The 10213-nt window shown below is 45.5% G+C and overlaps 1 non-coding gene across 1 annotated transcript; it reads right to left on the bottom strand.

The window, feature by feature from the left end:
* Positions 1-8271: 8271 nt before the first annotated feature.
* On the bottom strand, positions 8272-8409 carry LOC119943097. The gene has a single exon (XR_005455578.1). It is a non-coding gene; the product is annotated as a small nucleolar RNA SNORA7 (small nucleolar RNA).
* Positions 8410-10213: the final 1804 nt, after the last annotated feature.

The following is a 10213-nucleotide window of genomic DNA, read 5'->3' as shown; positions in this document are numbered from 1 at the left end:
AACCCATTCCCTTTAATTCTTAGACTGTGAACCCTGTGTGGACCAGGGACCAGAATAATGATGGTATAGTTAAGTGCTTACCATGTTCCAGGCACTGTATTAAGCACGGGGATGGATACCAGCTAATCAGGTTCTACATAGTCCCTGTCCCACATGGGGGCTTAGAGTCTCAATCCCCATTTTACAGATGAGATAACTGAGGCACAGAGAAGTGAAGTGAGTTTTCCAAGGTCACACAGCAGACAAGTGGCAGAGCTGGGATTAGACCCCATGGCATTCTGACACCCGGGCCCTTGCTGTATCACCTATGCCCCAATCTGACTTATTCTCCTTTGTCTTGTGAATAAATTAATGAATGGGTTAGCTGGTAGAGCAGGAGGAGCACAATACAAGAAAGCCCTTAATGTGCATGGAGATGTCGAAGTGACCTCCCTCCCCATTCCCATGCAGAGAAGCAGCATGGCTCAGTGGAAAGAGCCTGGGCTTTGGAGTCAGAAGTCATGGGTTTGAATCCCGGCTCCGCCACATGTCTGCTGTGTGACCTTGGGCAAGTCACTTAACTTCTCTGAGCCTCAGTTACCTCATCTGTAAAGTGGGGATTAAGACTGTGAGCCCTACGTGGGACAACCTGATCACCTTGTAAACCCCCCAAGAGCTTAGAACAGTGCTTTTCACATAGTGTTGTCCACTAGCAGACTTGACATGACTGACTCCACTTTGTGTATGCTGAAAGTAACCCTCCATTTGGGCAGGCCGAGAAAACAAGTCTGCAACAGATGCCTTCAAGGCCATCAAGGAACACCCATTCGAAGATAACGAGAATTTACCTCCCTATTAACGAGAATTTACCTCCCTGTTAACGAGAATTTACAGACCTATCTAAGCAAGGCCATAGGGCAAATAACAACATCTTGCACAAGGCCATAGGAACGGAGAACAAAGAGAATTTGTAACACCCTGCCGGTCCCAATTGAATTCCAGAAATTTCCAAATGCCCCATCCCCATTTTGCTGTAACTCAATAAAAGGCACAGTGATATTGGGATCGGGGCTGCTTGTCACTCGTACCTCTCCCGGGAGGTGAACGGGCAGGTAGCCACTTTCCTTCTTTACTGCTCTATCTGAACTCATGTCTCCGAGTCATTTTTCCTATCAGCGTCACCACCCTGGGTACAAGAACCCTGCGGCCTATTTACACCGATTAACCTATTTTGCACCCTACTTGTCGATAACACATAGTAAGCGCGTAACAAATGCCATCATTGTTAGTATTGTTATAGTGCTGGATTGCTTCAGCCACAGTGATAATAAGAATAATAATGATGGCTTTTGTTAAGTGCTTACTATGTGCCAAGCACTGTTCAGTGATATCATGAGGGCTCTCCTCTGTGATGAGTCATCTGGTTTTGTGTGTGTGTGTGTGTCTATGTCCATGGTATCCATGTGCCAACTCTCTGACTCATGTTTTGTAGCACAATTATCCATGACTCTCCATGGGAGCATTCCCAGGCAGAAACTGAATTTGTCCAGATTGGTAAACTTTAGCCCTCTTGAGAAATCCAAGAGAATTAAGTTTCAATTGACTTTCCAGACTCTGAACATCAGAAAGAGCTTTTTTGAAAATTGAGACTTTTCGGTTCATTTGAAATTCAAATGGATTTTGGTCAATAGGAATATAGCCACGGGGCAAGCTGGCTGGAATCCTGGGTGCTTATTGTCTCAAGAGCTAATTGGGCTTTTCATCCAGTGTATACATGAAGTAAGAAGTCCTTTTTACTTTATTCTAGAGATTATATGGTTCGGCCAATGAATTATCCACTGAAAGAATCTCCTCAGTCAGCCTTTGGTCCTCCTAACCTCTGATTCAATTAAATCTCATTACAGATGACATCATGGGTGCCTTGTGAGGTTTTCTGAGGTAATTTCCCTCTCTTGTGGTGAAAGATGAGCTCCATAAATTGGGGCGACACAAGAGCTTAGTATAGTCCTCTGCCCACAGTAAGTGCCTAATAAGTCAATCAATTGGTGGTATTTATTGAGCACTTACTGTGTGCAGAGCTCTGTACTAAGTGCTTGTGAGAGTACAATACTTGTGAGAAGCAGCATGGCTCAGTGGAAAGAGCACGGGCTCTGGAGTCAGGGTCATGGGTTCGAATTCCGGCTCCACCACATGTCTGCTGTGTGACCTTGGGCAGGTCACTTAACTTCTCTGAGCCTCAGTTATCTTATCTGTGAAATGGGGATTGAGACTGTGAGCCCCACGTGGGACAACTTGATCACCTTGTATCCCCCCCAGCGCTTAGAACAGTGCTCCGCACATAGTAAGCACTTAACAAATGCCATCATTATTATTATTATTATTATTACAATACCACTGATGGATTGAATGATTCATCAAAAAAGAAGCCACTAAATAAAGGTAGGCAAGAAAGAGCATTTCAGGAGCAAACTCCCCCAAAGGCAGGTAGGCCCATCTTTGTAGTCATTTGGTTTCAGACACCTAAGTTGCCCTGGAAACCGTTTGTATCCTTGTTAGATTATGGTTGTTTTCAGAGAAGCCATGCAGCAAAATGTAATCAATCAATCAATCAATCGTATTTATTGAGCACTTACTGTGTGCAGAGCACTGTACTAAGCACTTGGGAAGTACAGTTTGGCAACATATAGAGACAGTCCCTACCCAACAGTGGGCTCACAGTCTAAAAGGCACCATGGGTCCTGTTGTTTCCACGGGGAAGCTACTCCATCACTCCAGTGGTGACTCAGAAACTCCAGTGGTTGCCCATTCACCTCCGCATCAAACAAAAACTCCTCACCATTGACTTTAAAACACTTAATCACCTTGCCTCTTCCTACTTCACCTAACTACTCTCCTATTCCAACCCAGCCCGCGCACTTCATTTCTCTAATGCTAACTTTCTCACTGTACCTCGATCTGGTTTGTTTCGCCATCGACCTCGCACCCACATCCTAACTCTTGGCTGGAATACCCTCCCTCCTCATATCAGACAGATAATTGCTTTCCCTTACTTCAAAACCAAGAGGTCTTGGACTAAGCCCCACTTTTCCACAGCTCCCACTCCCTTCTGCATCACCCTGACTCACTCCTGATATGACAATCACTTAGTACAGTGCTCTGCACACAGTAAATGCTGAATAAATGATACTGCTGGATTGATGAAGGAATGATATGGCTCAGCATTTTTGTTTATTGCAATATTGTACTCTCTTAGGTGCTTAATGCAGTGCTCTGCACATAGTAAGTACTCAGTGAATATGAATGAATGAAAGAGTGTTGGGAAATTAATTGGGGAAAGCTTGTTGGAGGAAGTAGGATTCTAGGAGGAATTTGGATGTGGGGAGGGAGGGAATTCCAAACCAGGAGGACAGGATTAATGAGGAGTTAGTTGGAGGTGGGAGAGTAAAGAGCAAGGCCTAGTTAGAAGGTTGGTTTAGGAGGAATGACGATAGCAAGTTGGGGAAAAACAGGTGAAGGGAGCAGATGGGTGAGGTGGAGCCAGATGGTGGAGAGCCTTGAAGCTGATTGTGAGGCATTTTTGTTTGACAAAAGAGATTTTGGGAGCCAGCTAAGGGTTTTCAGGTCCTGGACAGGTTAGGATTAGCAGTTAGGAATAGGCTGGAAAATCAGTAGGCTGTCAAGAGAAGCAGCTTGGCCTGATGGAAAGAGCATAGGCCCAGGGGACAGAAGACCTGAGTTCTAACCCCAGGTCTACCACTTGCCTGATGTGTGAACTTGGGCAAGTCATTTAACTTCTCTGTACCTCAGTTATCTCATCTGTAAAATGGGGATTAAGACTATGAGTTCCACGTGGGACAGTACTGTGTCCAACCCGATTATCTTGTATCTACCCCAGTGCTTAGTACAGTGCCTGGCACATAGTAAGTGCTTAATAAATACCATTAAAAATGTCACTGGTGGCACATCAGTCAATTAATGGTATTTACAGAGCACTTACGGTGTGCAAAGCAGTGCACTAAGCACTTGAGAAAGTATATAAGAAGCAGCGTGGCTCAGTGGAAAAGAGCATGGGCTTTGGAGTCAGAGGTCATGGGTTCAAATCCGGCTCCGGCAATTGTCAGCTCTGTGACTTTGGGCAAGTCACTTAACTTCTCTGGGCCCCATTTCCCTCATCTGTAAAATGGGGATTAAGACTGTGAGCCACCCGTGGGACAACTGATCACGTTGTAACCCCCCCAGCGCTTAGAACAGTGCTTTGCACATAGTAAGCACTTAATAAATGCCATTATTATTATTATAGTACAATAAAATTGGTAGACACGATTCTTGCCCCCAGGGAGCTTACAGTCTAGGAGGGAGGACAAACGTGAAAATAAATCACAGGAAGGAGAAAGGAATAGTGAATAAATACTGTGGTGGGAGTGGTAAGTATCAAAATGCTTAAGTGGTACGGGCTCAGGTGCATAGGTGACACCACGGGGAGGGAATGGTCTAGTGGAAACAGAACAGGCCCGGAAGTCAGAGGATGTGGATTCTTATTCAATTGCATTTATTGAGTTCTTATTGGGTGCAGAGCACTGTACCAAGCGCTTGGAAAGTACAATTTGGCAACAAATAGAGACAATCCCTACCCAACAATGGCCTTACCCTCTCTGGGCCTCAGATTCCTCCTCTGTAAAATGGAGAGAAGAGCCTTGCTCTCCCTCGCTCTTAAACTGCAAGTCCCCTTGGTGGGGACAGTGACCAGGTGGTTACTACATGTGGGCTACATGTGGTGCCTACCAACTCTATTGGAGTGGACTCTCCCAAATTCTTAATCCCATCTCTTTTAGACTGTGAGCCCACTGTTGGGTAGGGACTGTCTCTATATGTTGCCAATTTGTACTTCCCAAGCGCTTAGTACAGTGCTCTGCACATAGTAAGTGCTCAATAAATACGATTGATGATGATGATGATCTCTTCCACATGTCGGCCGTGTGACTTCAGCCAAGTCACATGGTGTAGTAAATGGTGTAAACATGGTGTGTAAACATGGTTTTACACATGGTGTAAAATGGGGATTTAGACTGTGAGCCCCATGTGGGACAACCTGATCACTTTGTATCCCCTCAGCTCTTAAAACAGTGCTTTGCACATAGTAAGCACTTAACAAATACCATTATTATTATTATTATTATTATTATTATTATAGAACCATCATGGTGTAGTGGACAGAACACGAGCCTGGGGGTTGGAAGGTCAAGTGTTCTTGTCTTGGCTCTGCCACTTATCTGCTATGTGACCTTGGGCAAGTCACTTAACTTCTCTGGGCCTCAGTTCCTTCATCTGTAAAATGAGGATTTAGACTGTGAGCCCCATGTGAAACAGGGACTGTGTCCAACCCGATTTGCTTGGATCTACCCCAGTGCTTTGTACAGTGCCTGGCACACAGTAAGCACTTTGCAAATGCCACAATTATTATTATTATTCACTTCTCTGTGCCTCAGTTGCCTCACCTGTAAAATGGGGATGAAGATTGTGTGCCCCATGTGGAACAGGGACTCTGTCCAACCCGATTACCTTCTACCTACTCCACTGCTTAGAACAGTGCTTAGAACAGCTATAATTCTATTTATTCTGGTGGTAATAATGACGGCATTTGTTAAGCGCTTACTATGTGCCAAGCACTGTTCTAAGCACTGTGGGGGATACAAGGTAATGAGGTTGTCCCACATGGGGCTCACAGTCTTCAACCCCATTTTACAGATGAGGAAACTGAGGCCCAAAGAAGTTAAGTGACTTGCCCAATGTCACACAGCAGACAAGTGGCAGAGCCGGGATTAGAACCCATGACCTCTGACTCCCAAGCCCGGGCTCTTTTCACTGACCCACGCTGCTTCTCTTGATGATATTGACACCTGTCTACTTGTTTTGTTTTGTTGTCTGTCTCCCCCTTCTAGACTGTGAGCCTGTTGTTGGGTAGGGACTGTCTCTATATATAGTTGTCAATTTGTACTCTCCCAAGCGCTTAGTACAGTGCTCTGCACACAGTAACCTCTCAATAAATATGATTGAATGAATAAACAGTGTTTGGTACATATTAAGTGCTTAATGAATGCCACAATTATTATTATTATTATAGTTAAGGGAGGTGACAGGATAGTCAAGGAAGGCTGCTTCACCTATGCACTTGGATCTGTCCCCTTTAAGAACTTGATATTCACCCCACCCTCAGCCCCACAGCACTTATGTACATATCTGTAATTTATTTTAATGTCTGTCCCCCGGCTAGACTGTAAGCTTCTGATGGACAGAGAACCTGTCTCCCAACTTCTCAGTTTTTGGTCCCCTTCTGTTCTCTACCTATACTCACTCCCTTGGTGAACTCATTCGCTCTCACAGCTTCAACTATCATCTCAACGCTGATGACACCCAAATCAACATCTCCACCCCTGTTCTCTCTCCCTCCCTCCAGGATCTTATCTCCTCCTGCCTTCCAGACATCTCCATCCGGATGTCTGCCCGCCATCTAAATCTCAACATGTCCAAAACTGACCTCTTTATCTTCCCTCCCAAACCCTGTCCTCTCCCTGACTTTCCTGTCACTGTAGAGGGCACTACCATCCTTCCTGTGTCACAAGCCCATAACCTCAGTGTCATCCTCGACTCTCATTCACCCCACAGATCCAGTCCGTCACCAAAACCTGCCGGTCTCACCTCCACAACATCGCCAAGATCCGCCCTTTCCTCTCTATCTAAACCGCTACCTTGCTGGTTCAATCTCTCATCCTATCCCGATTGGATTACTGCATCAGCCTCCTCTCTGATCTCCCATCCTCCTGTCTCTCCCCACTTCAGTCTATACTTCACTCTGCTTCCTGGATTATCTCTGCACAGAAACTCACTGGGCATGCCACTCCCCTCCTCAAAAATCTCCAGTGGTTGTCTGTCAACTTACAAATCAAGCAAAAACTCCTTCCTCTTGTCTTCAAGGCTGTCCATCACCTCGTCCCCTCCTACCTCACCTCTCTTCTCTCCTTCTCCAGCCCAGCCCGCACCCTCCGCTCCTCTGCCACTAACCTCCTCACTGGGCCTCGTTCTCGCCTGTCCTGCCATCGACCCCTGGCCCACATCCTTCCTTTGGCCTGGAATGCCCTTCCTCCACACATCCGCCAAGCCAGCACTCTTCCTCCCTTCAAAGCCCTACTGAGAGCTCACCTCCTCCAGGAGGCCCTCTCAGACTAAGCCCCCCTTTTTCCTCGCCTCCTTCTCCTCTCCTCCCCATTGTCCCCTGCCCCCCTTCCCCTCCCCACATTGTACATATTTATTACTCTATTTTATTTGTACATATTTACTATATTTATTTTATTAATGATGTATATATAGCTATAATTCTATTTATTCTGACAGTTTTGACACTTGTCTACTTGTTTGGTTTTGACGTCTGTCTCCCCCTTCTAGACTGTGAACCCATTGTTGAGTAGGGACTGTCTCTGTATGTTGCCAATTTGTACTTCCCAAGTGCTTAGTACAGTGCTCTGCACAGAGTAAGTGTTCAATAAATATGATTGAATGAATGAATGAATGAACTTCATTTTATTGCCCTCTCCCAAGCACTTAATTCAGTGCCCTGCACACAGTAGGCATTTAACAAATAATAATAATAATTATTATAATAATGAGGGTATTTGTTAAGCGCTTACTATGTGCAAAGCACTGTTCTAAGTGCTGGGGAGGTTACAAGGTGATCAGGTTGTCCCACAGGGGGCTCACAGTTTAATCCCCATTTTCCAGATGAGGTAACTGAGACACAGAGAAGTGAAGTGACTTCCCCAAAGTCACACAGCTGACAGTGATTGATACCACTGATTGACTGAGGAACTCAGGGGCCCTGATGCCTTGAGATCTGAGACTCCTTTTAGACTGTGAGCCCACTGTTGGGTAGGGACTGTATCTATATGTTGCCAATTTGTACTTTCCAAGTGCTTAGTACAGTGCTCTGCACTCAGTAAGTGCTCAATAAATACAATTGATGATGATGATTGAGGGGACTGGGCTTGTTTATGGAGTTTTTCTGTTGTACAGCCCTTATCTTGTCTTATGCCGTCGAGTCGTTTCCGACCCATAGCAACACCACAGACACATCTCTCCCAGAAAGCTGCGCTCTCCATCTCCAGCCTTTCTGGTAGTGGATCCATAGAGTTTTCTTAGTAAAAATCCAGAAGCAATTTACCACTGCCGCCTTCTGCGCAGTAAACTCGAGTCTCTGCCCTCAACTTTTCCCATGCTGCTGCCCAGCATGGGTGAGTTTTGAATTGTAGCAGATTGTCTTCGACTCACTAACCACTGGCCAATCTAGGAATGGAATGGATAGGTCTCTGCTTGACTCTCTCTCCCGCCACTGAGACTGGTAGAGTATTGGAAACTCTCCAGGTGCAACACTGAGAGGGGATGCATGGTCAAAGACATGTTTAAAGAGGGCCCACTGCAATTGTCCTTTGAAAAAAAAATCCTTTCCTCCAAAACAGGAGAACACAACTAATCATTATGGCCTTGTGGATAGAGCATGGGCCTGGCAGTAAGAAGGACCTGGGTTCTAATCCTACCTCAGCCACTTGTCTGCTCTGATACCTCAGGCAAGTCACCACTGCTCTATGCTTCAGTTACCTCATCTGTAAAATGGGGATTAAGACTGTGAGCCTCATGTTGGACAAGGGTATGTTCAATCTGGCAACCTTGTATTAACCCTGTGCTTAATATAGTACCAAGCGCATAATAAGCGCTTAACATACCATAAAAAATGCCTTGGTTTGCAGCTTGACGTGCTTGGGACCTGAAGTCAGTGGGGTTTGATCCCCCATATATTTTCCTGATCCTATTGTACATCTAATTATCTTGTTTGTGCTGTTTCTTTACAAAGAGAACCAGTGTTCAGTGGCTTGTTTTTCTGATGATAGCTAATTAGCTTTTCACAGATCAACCAAAGTTCCTTATCTCCAATCTGGGTGGACTGGGAGGGTGCTTCTTTCTTCTTTACTGCTCTGAACCAGGGCCTTTTTATCCTAGTGAGAGCCCCCCCACCCCCTCCAACGCTACTGGCTCCTTTGAAATTTGCTTGAGCGATTGTGGGGGTGATAAGAGGCCATTACTTCCCCAAGACTTTTGTCAATGTCCACATATGCAATGCACTGATAACTCTGAGGAATGACCACCTGCTCCCTTCTTTCCTGTGATGAAAGAGGAGGGAAAGGGATGTTCAGTGCCCAGAGTGCTGTGAAGTTGGTTATGGCTATCATTAAGCGCTTAGTACAGTGCTCTGCACGCAGTAAGCACTCAATAAATACGATTGAATGAATATCATTCTCCAGATTCCTAGCTCCCCAGATCTGTGCTAAACTGTTAAATCCTGCAGTTGCTTCCTTCTCAGTATACCTCAGATCAATCCCTCTCTCTCCACCCAAACACCTGTCACCTTGGTATGACCTCTTGTAGCAGCGTGGCTCAGTGGAAAGAGCCCGGGCTTTGGAGTCAGAAGTCATGGGTTCAAATTCCGGCTCCGCCAATTGTCAGCTGTGTGACCCTGGGCAAGGTAATCCGGTTGGATACAGTCCATGACCCATTTAGGACTCCCAGTCTTAATCCCCATTTTAGAGATGAGGTGATGGAGGCACAGAGAAGTTAAGTAACTTGCCCAAGGTCCCACAGCAGAAAAGTAGCGGAGGTAGGATTAGAACCCAGGTCCTTCTGACTTCTGGGTCCATGCACTAACCAGTAGGCACGCTGCTTCTCAAGAGCCTGCATGAGAGGAAGACGTAGCATTTAGCCCTATTCTTCCAGATGCTTTCACTGAGTTAGCCATCAATTATCCATTGTTGAGTAGGGACCGTCTGTATATGTTGCCGATTTGTACTTCCCAAGTGCTTAGTACGGTGCTCTGCACACAGTAAGCGCTCAATAAATACGATTGATTGGTTGATTGATTGTTTTCTCCCCACAGCACCTGTATATATGTTTGTACAGATTTATTACTCTATTTTACTTGTACATATTGACTACTCTGTTTTGTTAACGATGTGCATTTAGCTTTAATTCTATTTGTTCTGATGACTTGACACCTGTCCACATGTTTTGTTTTGTTGTCTGTCTCCCCCTTCTAGACTGTGAGCCCGTTGTTGGGTAGGAACCATCTCTATATGTTGCCGACTTGTACTTCCCAAGAGCCTAGTACAGTGCTCTGCACACAGTAAGCGCTCAA

The sequence above is a fragment of the Tachyglossus aculeatus genome, chromosome 21 (assembly GCF_015852505.1).
Source record: "Tachyglossus aculeatus isolate mTacAcu1 chromosome 21, mTacAcu1.pri, whole genome shotgun sequence".
NCBI classification, from domain to species: domain Eukaryota; kingdom Metazoa; phylum Chordata; class Mammalia; order Monotremata; family Tachyglossidae; genus Tachyglossus; species Tachyglossus aculeatus.
The sequence above is the reverse complement of the archived record's forward strand: the minus strand, read 5'-3'. Positions and strand labels throughout refer to the sequence as shown.